The 14,817-nt window shown below is 43.4% G+C and overlaps 1 protein-coding gene and 1 non-coding gene across 2 annotated transcripts in view; one reads left to right on the top strand and one right to left on the bottom strand.

Moving 5' to 3' along the window:
* Positions 1 to 14,817, bottom strand: part of LOC140146835 (uncharacterized) — a 55,687-nt gene that overhangs the window by 26,784 nt on the left and 14,086 nt on the right. The gene's annotated exons all lie outside the window — the stretch shown is intronic.
* On the top strand, positions 11,500 to 11,572 carry Trnay-gua (transfer RNA tyrosine (anticodon GUA)). The gene has a single exon. It is a non-coding gene; the product is annotated as a tRNA-Tyr (tRNA).

Below are 14,817 nucleotides of genomic sequence, written 5' to 3'. Positions count from 1 at the left end.
CATAGCTAGCAATGGACATACACTATTTTTGTTCCACTTGAACCCATACTATAGGTTATTCGCTGTCGATGTGACGTAATTAATCGGATTAACTACCATAGCAATTGATGAATACAATTTCGAATATATAGCCCTGCACTTCATCGTTCACGTGGCACCTATGCATTAAACCATAGTTGTCAAAGAAATGCTAATCACTCGCCGTGTAAGATTAGTATTTATGAAAAGAGTGGTATTCAATCTATGTTTGGTGACATACGCGGGTGATTAGTGCAATCTGCTTGATGGTACTTATTGCGATTATTACGTCACTTCGACAGCGAATTGTAGTATAGACGAATCCAACAAGCCAAGTGATGGTCAGAATTTATTCGGCCATTATACGCTGGTGAAGTTGCGTAATTAATCGGATTAATTACCATAGCAATAGGTGAAAACAATTTTGAACATATCGCGCTGCGCTACAAGCAGGTTACACTCATCACCTGTACTGTGTATGTCTGCAATCATAGATTGAATACAATACTGGTCTTTTCAAAGATCTTACAGGTGCAGCATGATATGGTTCAATGAAGAGGTACCGCCTGAACGTATCAGTGTATAACGCGGTATATTCAAAAATTGTTTTCACCTATTGCTATGGTAGTTAATCCGATTATTACGTAACTTCGCCAGCGTATTGAATAAAACAGGAGGATGTGAGTTCATAAGGGCAATGTCGGGGATAGGTCACAATCGATGTGGAGAGATGAGAGGTCCGACCAACAGCCATAGCGATTCAACTAATTCCAGCGGACGGTCTGTGGCTAGTAAGGAATCGTCTTTGACCACATGCGCAGATCTGTCTCGTCAGGAAGATATTTAATATCCCGCATTTATAATAGGCCTATGCCTACCAGTTCCATCGTATAACCGATCTGCTAGAGAATATTTGTTACCATGTTTAATAAATTCGTATTTATCGTATAATAAAATGTAGCCAAATGTATATTATGTGTCACACGGTTTTCTGCTGAACCACTAGCAGGCTATGTTACCACATCTATGACAATGACAAAGGTGAATTTTGATGATTTTTACGATCGTCCGGATGAGCAAATCACTGAATGGGTCTTTAGTTCCTCCTCTCCTTATCCTGCCAATATTATATGAATCAAAGAAAAATAAAGAAAAATAAAATTAAACAAGAAAAAAAAGACAAAGAAAAGAAACAATAAAAGAAAAACAATAGAATAAATTAAACTAAATATGAAAAAAAATGATCACGAAAGGAGTCTTTAGAAAATGCAAGAAAATATAAATGAAAAGTTTGAACAATATTTTGTTTATAAAAGTTTGTGTGACCGTGATGAGGCTCGAACTCACCATCTTCCGATCTAAAGAACCAAAGTCTTATGCCTTGTCAAGTGAGCTATGCTCGTGAGATGCGAAATAAAGATAAAATAATACATTGTATACCTGCTTGTGTCGGTAAATGATTTGCTCAAATTCCATAATGATATAATATTGTGGAGGGCGCTAGCGTGAAATATGCTATCATCACAGTCGCTTCTATTCCTTATAGACGGGTTTCTACGGTATATCATTAGATTTACAAAATTTACTTCGAGGACTGTTAGGCCTATATATCAAAAATGTGAAAAATATCAAATTTTAATAATTTGTCATAAAATTTGTATTAGTATCGTGAATTTCAAAAAATGAAAATTCTTTGATATCAGAAAGACATTCTTCGTATTCAGAATGCAATTCGATATGTCTGATGATGTGCTCTCATGTCCCACAAAAAATAGTGTCGAAACGCTCAAAATGCTCATTCCAGCTCCCTTAAAGTCAGACAAAATATGATACATAGGCCTAAATGAGTAATTCGATACATAATTGTGTTCCTCGGTTGTTTGTTTGTTTGTTGTTTAGTTTTGTTTTGTTTTTTTGCCACATTTTTATTTCAATCATTCCCAATGACCATTTTATTAACTTAGGCATATCTTCCACACACAATTTATACACAATTCAAATTTTTTACACTTTCGCTGGGATAACTGAATGGAAAAACATCAAATATATCTCAGTCCTAATAATATGCCCAAATCTTAATTTTGATGCATTAAGGGGGTACTGCACCCCTATGATAAATTCGTGACTATTTTTGCATTTTTCTCAAAAAATAATAACACACTGGTAACAAAAGTTATGTATATAGGCCTAATTGGGACAAGGAATCCAATTACTACACTGAAATTTCAGTGACTCAAGACAAGCGGTTCAGTATATATGATAGAAAATGAGGTACATCACTTCTAGCGGTACCTCTTTTCTTATCATAAATAATTAGTTTTTGAGAAAAATGCAAAAATACACACAAGTTTATCGAGGGGTGTAGTATCCCCTTAACATGATTAAAGTGGCTGTTGGGGTGTGGCTAGTAATCGATTCATGCATTTATGTGTCTACTAAAATTTCAATGACCGCGGAAATATTTTTGGAAGATTTGCATCTTGTTTCAACTGCAAACCTTAATAGTGTCTAGATGTAAACCATGACTCTTACTTTGTCTGTTTAAATTACTATAGTACACATTGAATGTACATTAAGAACGCCGACTAACCGATAAAGTATGCATTTTATGAATATTTTATCATCCTAACCCATGTGCTCTACGTGCTGGTCATATAGGCTTCAACATTAAAAAGTATTATTTTCTTAAAATATTAAGAGCTACCTCAAGAACCACTGAACCAATAATAGACTTGTTTGTACTCATTTTAATGCATTTTTCATGCTGATTTCAAATATGGTCATGAAAGTTTACATTTCTGAAATGTTTGGATTTTTGAATAAAATGTGAAACTTGTCGTTGCAGTCGACATCCGCGTGTAGCGGGTTAGCCGTATGAAGAGCTTATAAGATTAGGTGTTGTCTAGCCTCTGTGAGACACGTTATATTATGTGTACTTTCTTCTCTGATATCTTACAAGCAAACAAACAAATAAGCAAAACACTGGCAATTAAGAGGGGAACGACGGTTGCCGTTTTATCTGCACATAAAGTCAATGCATGCATTAAAGCAAAGACACGTCTTTATCTTAGTAGGCTACCAAGTAGAAATCAGCGGGATTAATTTGGTTCCATTTTGCATGTTTTGCGTTCCATGTTTATTTTCTTTTATCAGACGGTTTGTGGTGTTTCACTGTTACATCGGCGTGAAATTATTCATATACCCAAATTATACTATAAACAATCAAATATTGAATCCAACTGCACCAATAGCAAATATTTGAGATTCTGGTGGCCATTTTAAATATAAGCACTAGCAGCCATGTTTGTTTTCTTGAAAGTGAAAAATAGCAGTGTTGGGCACATTTGATCAAAAGGTTCCCAGCGGGATGGCGTTCGAGGCAAACCTTTGGTCCAGGATCCTCTTGGACCTATATGAGCCAGTGCGCGCTAAGCAATTTTGCAATTTTACCTTATTGGGCTCAAAACACGTTGTTTTTCGTGCTAAAATGGAAGAAGCACATGGGAATTATTGCTTTTCTTCTATTGTGATTTTTAAAGAGCCACCCCTTTCAAAAATGTCGGGGTGACGCGTCCCCCTCCCTCCGCTTCTGCCGCCTGATCACTGGAGTCAAGGTATCAATTCATTCGAAAATAAGTACTTATACGCTGCTTAATGAATTATTAATACATGTAGCAATATACAGACAGTGTGGAGTTCAGGGACTACCTGACCGCGTCGTAAAATCGCTATCGATTAATATTCAAAATGCCAAGTGTCAAGTTTGCAAATTGTTCATAGTAGTAATATCGCATGTAGAGACGTTCGCTTCCGGGTCACGAGGTCAAAGGTCAACCGGAAGTGGTCAAAGGTCAACCGGAAATGCCGCCATTTTGAAAGGTCAACCGGAAATGCCGCCATTTTGAAAGGTCAACCGGAAATACCGCCATTTTGAGTCAACGATAATATTTAGGGACGTTAATATTTAGGGTCGTTAATGCCAACCGGAAATACCGCCATTTTGAGTCAGCGTTAATATTTAGGGACGTTAATATTTAAAGGCGTTAATATTTAGGGACGTTTGACAAACGATAAAAAATGAGATACACGAGATTTGTTTCTTATTCTTTCACCTTTATTAGGAACATTTAAGAAATAATACTAATAATTAAGCTATCTTTATTCTTTATTAAAATCTAATAACTACTTTTTACGGCTCGACTCCATAAAGGGTCGAGCGATCTGGTTTACTAAATACTCTAAATCCGTCACTTCGAAATCAGCGTCGTACTTTTCGTTGATAAATTCATTAACCAGTATATCGTTAATCTCGGGGTCTTTGTAAAACATTCGAGTAATTTCACGCGTGTCGTAACCGCGACAACGATGATAGAGGTAGAACAGGCAAAACTGTCCGCACACGGTACTGTAATCACTTTGAAACATTTTGGTATTATACTCGTAATTCTCCACGTTACGTTTTAGAAAGGTCTCAAATTCATAGGCTAGATGATTGGGAGCGTTTCCGTAAGAGTCGAAAAAATCGGCGTAATGTTCGTTTTCGAAGTAAAAAACGACCCAATGTTTCCCGGGTTCCTTACTGGTATCCGTGTTAACGATGTACGCTCGAGGAAATGGTTTCTCGATCTTGGTAGGAAGTTTATCCCTGGGTAAAACATTTCCGAATATGTCGCGTACGATAGGATCGGATTTGACGCATCGAAGCAGATCTACCGTATCCATCTTAATGGTCGTAATCGATGACGATGCTGCGAGATTTGGTAATTTCCAGCATGGAATCCCACTCGGCGTAGACGACCAGGTTGACCGTGTTAGGAAGGGGTACTTGGAATTGTAATTCGAGACGAACCGATCCGTTACGTAAAAGGTTGAGGTGAGCGTCGTCAGATGCATCCGGCGATAGATCAAAGGCGAACAGAGTGTATCCGCCAGCGTAATCTTCCCTGGCTACCTGTACGCCTCGGTCCTTGTGCAGGTTGCTTGTGCCTTGAAACAACGTCTGATAAGCCATTATATGTCCTTGAAGGTTAGGTTGAGCGTCGGCTTCTTCGAAACGAGGTCTGAGGGGTTTCCACGGAATGGTTTCACCGTTGCAGTGTAGAGCGAGGTCGCCGTTCAAGTTGAAATGTTTGAAGAAATATGGGTTCTTGGCGTACGATCCATTGTAGGCAGTATTATCAACGAGTCCAAAGATGATACGTCTGGGTATCTGTCCCGTAAACAAGCTTTCGCGGACAAAGGAGAGATTGCCTTGGGGGATCGAAAAGCTCTTGACGTCCACGCGACGAATAGGGTACTTGGCGGTAACTCCGCGTTCCAACTCTTTGGCGTGAGACATGGTCAATGTCGGATTCAATTTAGCGCTCCTTACGAAGAGAGTGGCGTCCATGATCTGCACTTTATACGCGGGTTGTTGGATTTGAGGTCTGATACCCCTCAGTAGGCAGAATTCGTTTTTGCTCCTGTGAAGTTTGAGTTTAAGATCTACTCCTCCCAATAGAAACTTTTCCTGACAGAAAATGTCCGAATGAATCATCCCGACCATATCCACCACGCGACTATTATGGGTAAACTGAGCACGTTTCTTCAGTCCGACGTTAGCTTCATCGTCTATTAGCGCGGGGTCACAGATGTCCATCTTGTACGGGGTATCTTTGTAGAAGAGCGCAGACGTCAAGTGCGATTTTGTAGCGTCCGATCCGTAAGTGAGCAGAGTTTCTATCATGGCGCGATAGGCGTAGGTGTTGGAAGCGACGCTGACCATTCTATCGTTCAAGTGGACGTCCACCTGATTGAACATCGAATGCAAAAACAGGTTCGTAGGTCCGACCGGGGCGTCTTGCGGTATATCGGCTCCATCGGGTAACGTGATTTTTGCCCTGATGTACAGCTGAGTTTGCGACAGATCCAAGTAACCATCCGGAGATCCCGGTACCGTAAATTCCAACGGTCCATCCGACGTCACGGCGTTCAACGGTTTGTATTCGAGAAATTGACTGCTTAGTATATCGGTCTGAGTCGGTGGAACGCTGAATAGATCCGTTTCCGTTTTAGAACAGGGGCATGAGTGGTTACTGACGAGAGACATTTTGGCGTAACGTAGACTTAACGGTCGAAGATATCCAGAGGTCTTTTCGCTCGCTTAGCTCGCGATGAAATGACCGATTTCCCGGTAGTCTTTCGCTTTATACCTTTTCGAACGGGTTGTTTAGACGATCGACGTTGCTTCCTCTTCTTCTTAACGGTCGTTTTCTTGGATGAAAGAACGTTTCGCACCGATTCCAGACCGCGTTGTCGAGCGGCGGTTCTTAGATTTTGACCGCTTAATACGTCTTGACCCACGTTGATTCCAGTTCTAAGGGCTTCTTTACCCAACTTTTGAGCGCCACGTTTGAGTAAAGGAACGGCCGCTCTGAACATTCCGGAGAGAATACTTCCTAACCCGTACCCCTTTGCATTCGGGATCCCTAAAACCGGGAAATCTCCGCGACCCGGCTGGACGTACCCTCCGTGTTGTCTGCCAACCATGATGATAATGACGTCTTTATCGTAACGTTTTACCTTTTAAAGAATCCCGTTTTGACGGCTCTGAAACATAACTTGACGATGATCTTGCCGCGTTGAAACAAAATTTTCTCGCCCGTGTCTTGTCTGATACTCATGGTGATGGTATCGAAACGTTTCATCTTTACCTTGACGAAATGAGGGGATTGGTAAGTACGCGTAACGACTTCCCCGCCGTCGCGTTTATCGATATGGACGTAACGTAAGAGGGGCACGAACGCGTCCCCCACGATCTGATCTTCGACGATATCGGTGTAGAGGTACAAAGAGTATAGCCCTCCGTTTAGATCCATGGGTAAATCCGCCTCGGTAGTTTCGTCGATCAGAGTGTCCTTTTCGTAAATCCGAGGATGGACAAGAGCTGCCGATGTAATTCGATAAAGGCGTTGTTTTGAAGTCTCACCTTGACCTTTTGAGTGTTTTTATTAACGGTTATTTTCACGTTCTCTTTTCCGAGATCGTCCATGAGCTCGTGTATGGTCAGGGATAACTCTTCCAGGTTTTGGTAATAACCCTGCGGGATGGTAAACATTTTGAGGTTACTCCCCGTCCCATCTCCGCTGTAGACTACGTTATTGAAAGGTTCGACGATATTGTAGAACGAGTGAGGGAACGATATTTCGGTCAGAGCGACTTCCCAATCACCGTAGAGGTCGATAGGTTTGAATAACTTGGTGGTGAAATCGTTCAGAGTATTGTCGGGGTAATAATCGAAGGAACTATTACTAGGTAACGTAACGTAAAATTCTCCTGCGTCGACCGCCATGATCGGATGTCGAACTAAGAGTGATGATTGGAGACGGTTACGCACGTGTATTATACAGAATCTTCCAGATCCACGACCCAACTGTTAAACTTGTCGGGCCAACCTAACCATTTGACGAAATATTCGGTAACGCCTTGACGTTTTCTCTTTCTGATGACTTTCTCCACTTTAAACAGACCGTCTTTGTCCTTGGTGACTTTTTTGAATCTCCCGGCCGTAGAAGGTGCCTTCGATTTCTTCGTCGTTGAAATCTTTTAACACGTACACCGGTACTCGTCTGTCGATCCTTTTCGCCACCACGAACAGTTCCTCGGACCATTGAGGTAGATACCCTTTTCTAAAAGGTAGTTTTTCGACGGAGATGCGGACCAGGTCGCCGGCCTCGAAGAGATTCTGCTTTTTCGGTTTTCTCAAACGTTTATATTTTCCGTACAAGGTCTTCCAAACGGCGCTTTCGTTGTCTTTAGTCACGCTGGCGGGGCTTTGTTTGATGGAGCGGTGGTAGTTGGCGTTGTAACCGTGGACAGCGTCTCGCAAAATGCGATGATACTCGGAACTATTCGTTCTCGTAAAGTACCTGAAAATACGATCTTTTAAAGTTCGATTAAACCTTTCCACGATAGCCGCTTTGGTATCGGGGTTCTGAGTGGTAAAGAAATGGATATTTTTAACTTTCAAGAGTTTTTGCACGTCTTTGTTTAGAAATTCTTTCCCTTTATCGCTCTGTAACTGGGTAGGTTGCCTTCCTTCCTCGAAAATATTTTTCAACGCCGAGGCGACGGTAGGTCCTTTCTTGTCCTTCAAGGGTCGCGCCCAGGCAAATTTCGAAAACACGTCGATGCAGGTGAGGACGAATTTATATCCGCGATTATATCTGGCCAATTTCTGAAATTCTACGAGATCGATCTGCCACGTTTGGTCGATACCGTCCGAGAAATAAATATTTCTGGGAAATCGCCTCCTACTCGGTTTATGCAGAGTGTACGCGTCTTGGGTAAGGAGCCAATTCTCGATATCGCGTCTAGTCAGACGAAACTTGCCTTCTCGTTTAACCTTTCTATACAATCTTTCTATACCCCCGAGACTACCCGGACCCGATACGTCGTAATATAAACTCTTCAAGTAATCGCCCACGTCCCTATCCATGGTTAGTCTAGCGAAGCTATGACGAATAAAGAGGAAACAACGACATTTTATTCATTTTTGTTACGTTTTAAAAAACTTTTATTTTGCCCTATTTTGCGAAAGGTTAATAAATCTCCCACATGTTTCTATTCAGGGAGGATCTACGACGCTTCCGGGTTCTCGCGCTGCGTCTTCGTTTAGGGTAACGCTCGATACCCCTTCGGAATCGTCAGATTTTCCTCCCGGTTCTTTATTTTTACGATCGCGCAAAGCGTTACGTCTAGCCGTATTGGTGATGAGAGATTCCGGAGTGTTGTTGCGAGCTAACGCTTCGTTAAACAATTCCCAGCCAAACGGTTTCTTGTATCCTTTTCGATTTCTCAACGCGTCGTGTACAAGATCTACCAGATTAGATCCTTGTACTCTCGTACCCAACACGATGATTTCTCCTTCGGGGGACCAATCTAGGATGCCTTTCGATCTATTACGTTTTAGATTCTTCAAGAACGCCTTGGCTTTGGCTTCGAAAGAGGCGGGTAAAGTTTCCAATAATTCCGATTCTACGGCGTCGTCAACCTGTTGCGGGGAAGCGACTGGTTCGATTTTAACCTCCGTTTCAGCGTCGTCGATACTTTCCACTGGCGTTTCGGAATTATCTAGTTTGCGATCCTCGCGTTTCAACAAAATGTTCAACGGTTCCTTTCTGTTACGTTTATCCTTCTTGAGATATCGTTGGAGAGTTTGATGGTACAGTTGCATCATGTCGTGCAACGAAAGATCAGTACGGTCCAGAACGCGTTTCGTATCGTTTTCGGTTCCACCCGACGCATCGTTCGTTCTAGCCCGATCGGCGACCATGGTGTTTATCCGGTCCAATTCGCGAGGGTCAATGAGGATCATCTTTTTAGCGTGTTTCATTTTCTTTTCTTGAGCAATAGACTTACGATAGTACCTAGGACGGGGGCTAGAAGAGCTCCGACTAATCCACCCTTCTGGTTAAGAATGGCTCTCTTTCGTTTGCGTGCCACCTTTTTATTACTTAAGGATCGTAAACGTTGTTTGTGAATCGAAAGTTTCTTCTTCTGTTTAACGTTTAGCGGAACGTGTCCCTTGAGTACGTTGAGCGCGCATTCGCACAACGAATCTACCAGACCATTGTCGGCGTGATGTATGATGGCTTTCCTCTGACGAGGATTACATTTGACCAAGTAGCGGAGAGCGTCGGCGTTCTGCTTCAGTCTCTTTGACATGTTTGTAGAGGAATGAACGTGATCGACGCGCGCGACGACATTTATACTCTCGGCACGTAGACGGTTTGTCGCAACCCGTCGAAGATATCGGTGCGTAATCTCAAATCTTCTGGGGTCGTTGGTTTCAGATCCACCAGTAAGTATCCGTATCGATGTTGGGTAGCGTCCACGAAGCTCTCTTGCACGAACTTGACGCGTCCGGGAAAGATCTGTTTGGCTAGATGCACAATCTGCGAGTTATCTCTCGGGTTTTTGAAGAGAATCATGTAGTGAGCGTTCAACGAGATGGTGCGAAATTGTTTGGACGCCAAAAGAGATTCTGCACGATGAAAATGACGGACATGTTACGATGATGAGATCCTTTCGTAAACATGTTCATCACCCTGGTATCTCCGGATAATTCCGCCATGAGATCGTCGATGACGACGAGGTTTCGTTTCGAAGGATCGATCAGAGACTCCATATCCTGAGGAAATCCTTCTATAAAACGTATATTATCCATGGATTCACGCATCTCGTCGTACGCTGCCTGGTATTCTCCGTACAACCAAATAATCTCGTCGGGAGGACCGTCTACGACCGTATCCCCATCAGATATCAACCGTTTGACGAATTGAGTTTTCCCCGAACCCGTAGGTCCCGAAACAATGGCAGTGTAAGGATGAATGAGTCTAGCATCCATGATTTAACCTTCGTCGAGTTTCCCGATGACGAAATCCACGAAATTGACGTTAACTTTTAGCACTCGCCACTGTTCCCTAGAGAGGTAAATACCGCGTATCGTAGGTAGAATTCCTTCGCCTTTTACGTCACCCGTGAACCGTCTGATGTCCACGCGAATACTGTCGCGATAGTCGCAGACGCTCAGGTATATATCCTTTCCCAAGTGAAGAGTGTGTTGAGGGAGACAGTGCGTCGATTCTTCCCTAAACTTGACGCTGGTGACGTTCGTTCGAGCTAGATGCAGGGAAGGAAGGTCGGAGGGCAGAGTGAAATTGTGGCAGAGATTGACGCTCGTCTCACCTTGATGTCGCGTGATGGTCAAAGCCGTGTTAGTGAGGAGAAGAAGAGCCAGTCCTAATATAGGAAAAGTCGAATATTTTTTCAAATTGTCTTTACAGAGACACGGGGTAGGAGGATCTTCGCGTACGTGCTCCAACTGCTCCATCTCGATACGTAATGAATCGAGATCGCGTTAAACGTCCCCTTTATAGACTCCGTACCCGTAAGGTAACGTTTCGAAACCATTCACGATCCATCTCTTATCGAAGACCACTCTGTAATCTTTCTTCGATACCCGGCTCTCGATGTTTTTGGTTTTAACGTTACGCACGATTTGATGAGGATCGGTTACCGTTACCCTTTCTTCTCCTTCGCCCGACTTCAAGCCTCGTACCATACGTTCCAGGGTGGAATAATTCACCAGTTCGGAATTACGGACGTTCAAGGTGATCCCGCGTACTTTCATCACCGTCTTTCCCGTATCCAATTTGTAGACGTAATTCTTGCAACCACCCGTGACGAAAGTAGAGATGTGATTACCGTCTTTGGGGTCGACCTCATCCGTCAAATGCCCCAGATAATCGCCGGTTGGGGGTTCCCAATCGCCCTTACGACTGAGGAAAATGACGCTATCTGTAAATATAAAAAAAGGGAGGTATAAGTACAAATTAATCGTTCGAGCCAATCTCCCTTACGACTGGGGAAAATGACGCTATCTGTAAATAAAAAAGGGACAAATAAGTACAAATTAATCGTTCGAGTACCTAACTGCGCCCCCGCGTAGCTCAGTCGGTAGAGCGTTCGACCGTAGTTCGAAATGTCCCCGGTTCGAACCCGGGCGGGGGGATTTTTTTTTTATTAATTATTTTATTCTTAAACTATTAATAGGACTATCGGAAGAAGTGTCTTACCCGTATCTTGGTACATGGCGCGATCTCCTAACTTTTCCAGGACTTCGTACAACTTCAACCTGGCGTGACAAGTTGTAAAAGCCGCGATGACGACGTTGGTGTTCGGATTAATTCGGGCAAAGTCCCCTTCTTCCCGGTAGGTTACTTCGATGACTTCGTCGTTGATGAGTCGAATATTGTCGACGGTGACGCTATCGCTGGTCAACAACTTGTATACTTCGGAAGGGTCGTCGAGGATGACCGTTTGACTCATATTGGATCTTTGCGCAAATTTACCTGAAAAAATAATAGTAAATTAATTAAGATATAAGAACTCTGCTAAGAGTACGTACATGAAAGGATGATGATGTGTGTACGGGTTATAATTTTTTTTATTAATTTTTAAACTCACCCCACATGCTGTTCAGGCACAGCTTGGCGAGCGATCTCATGCCAGGATTCTTCTCGATATTCTCGGAGTCCAGTCGTATCCCTTCGTTTTCGTAGTACTCTTCGACGTAACGCTCCTTGTCTTCGAGGTTCTCGCACCAGTCTGGATAGCCGCTAGCTTCCTGTTTCAATTGGAGAAATTGGTCTATATACTCGGTGAACAGACCGCCCGTCTTGGTCTCTTTATCGTACTCTGCTCGTTGTTCCCAATCCCACACGATTTCGATATTGTCGATGACGTATCCCATCTTCACAGCTTTCTCTACTTCGAGGGTCACCCACGTACCCCGGATCGTTCGGGCTTTATCCGAATGAGGGCAGTAGGCTTGTCGTTTCTCTTCCATGCACGTTCCGCACAGTGCAAACATCAATTTGCCGTGACATCTCGCCGGTAGGACGGGATGAAAAAGCCATCTAGGGGGTAAGACCGTGCACCGTATCAGCCCAAAGTAAGAAGAGATATCCTTGAAGTTATTCGTGTAGATCTTCGGATGACCTACGATATAGGGGCGGTACTTGTTGCACCAGGGATAGAGGCTGAAAGTCACCAATAAAAAACAGGAACAAAAATAAGTTATGTCTTATTATTATAATTTTCAACTAGTTGACATTGCTGGGTAAAAAATACATGAATCGAAATGACTAGTTTAAGGACGGGCGATTCGACTTACCTAGTAAAGTCCAAGTATCGGATGACCTCTCCGTCTTTGACTTGATGGAAGAGTTGTGTCGCCTCGGTGCGGCCTCCGTACAAGCTCTCTCTCGGGTCCAAGGGTTCGAAATGAGCTGGAACCTCGATCTGCAGTTTCACGTCGGTGGGTAAATCTTTCCAAATCTCCTTCCATTCATGTTCCCACATTTCTATAATCTCGAACCCGGGGTAGTTGATCTCCAGCTGTTGCTTTCGGAACAGAGTTATCCTGTAGAGTTCAGCCATGGGTTTCTTGGAGATGGGGTTCAGAGTGTCCCCGTCGTAGCAGTCGGGACATCCGTGAAACAGACAGCCATGATAGGAATAGATTCGGCGTTTCTCCGAACAAAAACCATCGACCGTCACTCTTCCATTCAACCGCACTTCTCCCCCGTTCATCGCGTGTTGTATTTCAATGTCTTCCTCGAGAGACACGTGATTCAACCATCGTATGGAGTCGAGAGAAAAGTTTTGGTTCGGACCGTACGCGTGCGGTGGAATAATGGCGATAGTGTTTGGTTGAAGAAAATTTCTTCGTAACACCAGATTACAGGCGGCGGCGATAGTCAGGGGTTTATCTAATGGGTCTACCCGGGATCGTCTTCTTTCTTTTTCGTCACTCTCATGAACATGTCGCGAAATTTCATGCAACACCGACGAAGGATATCTACGTCGCTGACGCAATATTTCAGGAGCTCGTCTTGCAGATCCCACACCAATCCCTTCTCTTTTTCGGCCATATGCCAAGCCAAGAACTGATCTTTACCGGCTTCCGACATTCCCTCGGGGTCGAAGAACTCGGCGGCCGGTATCTCTCCCACGTAATTTTCGTTGGCTTTCGTATTGAAGAAGTGCGGAAAGTAACCCTTGCTTAATTCTTTGATACCGAAACTCTTGGGAAGTCTAGAGAGAGGCATTGGGAAGAAATTTAGGCTGTCCTTGAACACGATGTCGGGGCCGGGTACGGTGATGGACATGATTTTCGCGCCGTTCATGATCACTTTCGGCTTGATGGCGTTCTCGTACAGGAATTGCAGGATAAAATACCCGTCGTACCCTTTCAGATTATGGGCCATACATCGGGCGTGTTTGTGACTCTCTCCCTTGAAAAGCCATAGACAAAATTCTTCCATACATCTCTCTCCTTTAAAAATCATCTCTTTATCTTCCCCGCAAACGTCGCACGGATCTTCTAGAGGGCAGTCGGCGCACGATTCGCACACTTTCTGAGCGACGCAGAGGTTCGGTTTGTGAATTCCAGTATCTTGCTGGCTTTCAACGTCGAAGAAAATGTAGCAGAACGGCGTGTCGTCTTCTTTTACGTTTTCTTTAACTTCGCATGGTTTGATGTAGCATTTATGCCCGGCGGGAAAGTTACCTTGACAAATGTGGCACCACAGATCCGTACAATCGTGTTTCGCTCCCTTTCTCAAAAACTGTCTATTGATAACTCTATCGCACTTTTCGCACTTGTAGTATTGATTACATATCGTACCGTACTGTTTTATAGTGGAACCGTTTTTCTTATGGTTCTCGAAACACGCGGGTGTTTTGAAGTACCGTTTGCAGTCCGAACAGTAGGTCCAGGCGGTAACATCGTCGGATGTTTGACAGCTTCCCGAATGACAAATCTTGCAAGAATTCTCGCAACGATGAATTCCTTTATTATCGTATCCCTTCTTACACGGGTGGCACCAATAACTTCGGTTAAGATACGCGGACATGGACGTAATCAGATCGAAATGATGGTTGTTATATAGAAGATAGATGCCTTTATCTTTCGGAGGACCCTTGTATATAATCTTATCAAACTGGTCTTTGGAGACGACGCAGAGTTGATACTGGAACCTCTTTCTGGAAGCGCTCCACCTCTTCCAATCCGCAGGATTTCGTCGGGACGTCCGTTTTGACGTGTAAAGCTCTAGCGCGTAGTTCCTGTTGTAACTTCCCATCTCGTATACATCTCCACGTATATTCTGTAGCATTCAATTCGTGTTTAGCGATACCCGTCACGATAGCTCGCGCGAGACACATGTTATCGCTCTGGTTGGTAATATCGAC

This window comes from Amphiura filiformis, chromosome 2 (genome assembly GCF_039555335.1).
Source record: "Amphiura filiformis chromosome 2, Afil_fr2py, whole genome shotgun sequence".
NCBI lineage: Eukaryota > Metazoa > Echinodermata > Ophiuroidea > Amphilepidida > Amphiuridae > Amphiura > Amphiura filiformis.
This window is presented reverse-complemented; position numbering and strand designations above follow the sequence as displayed.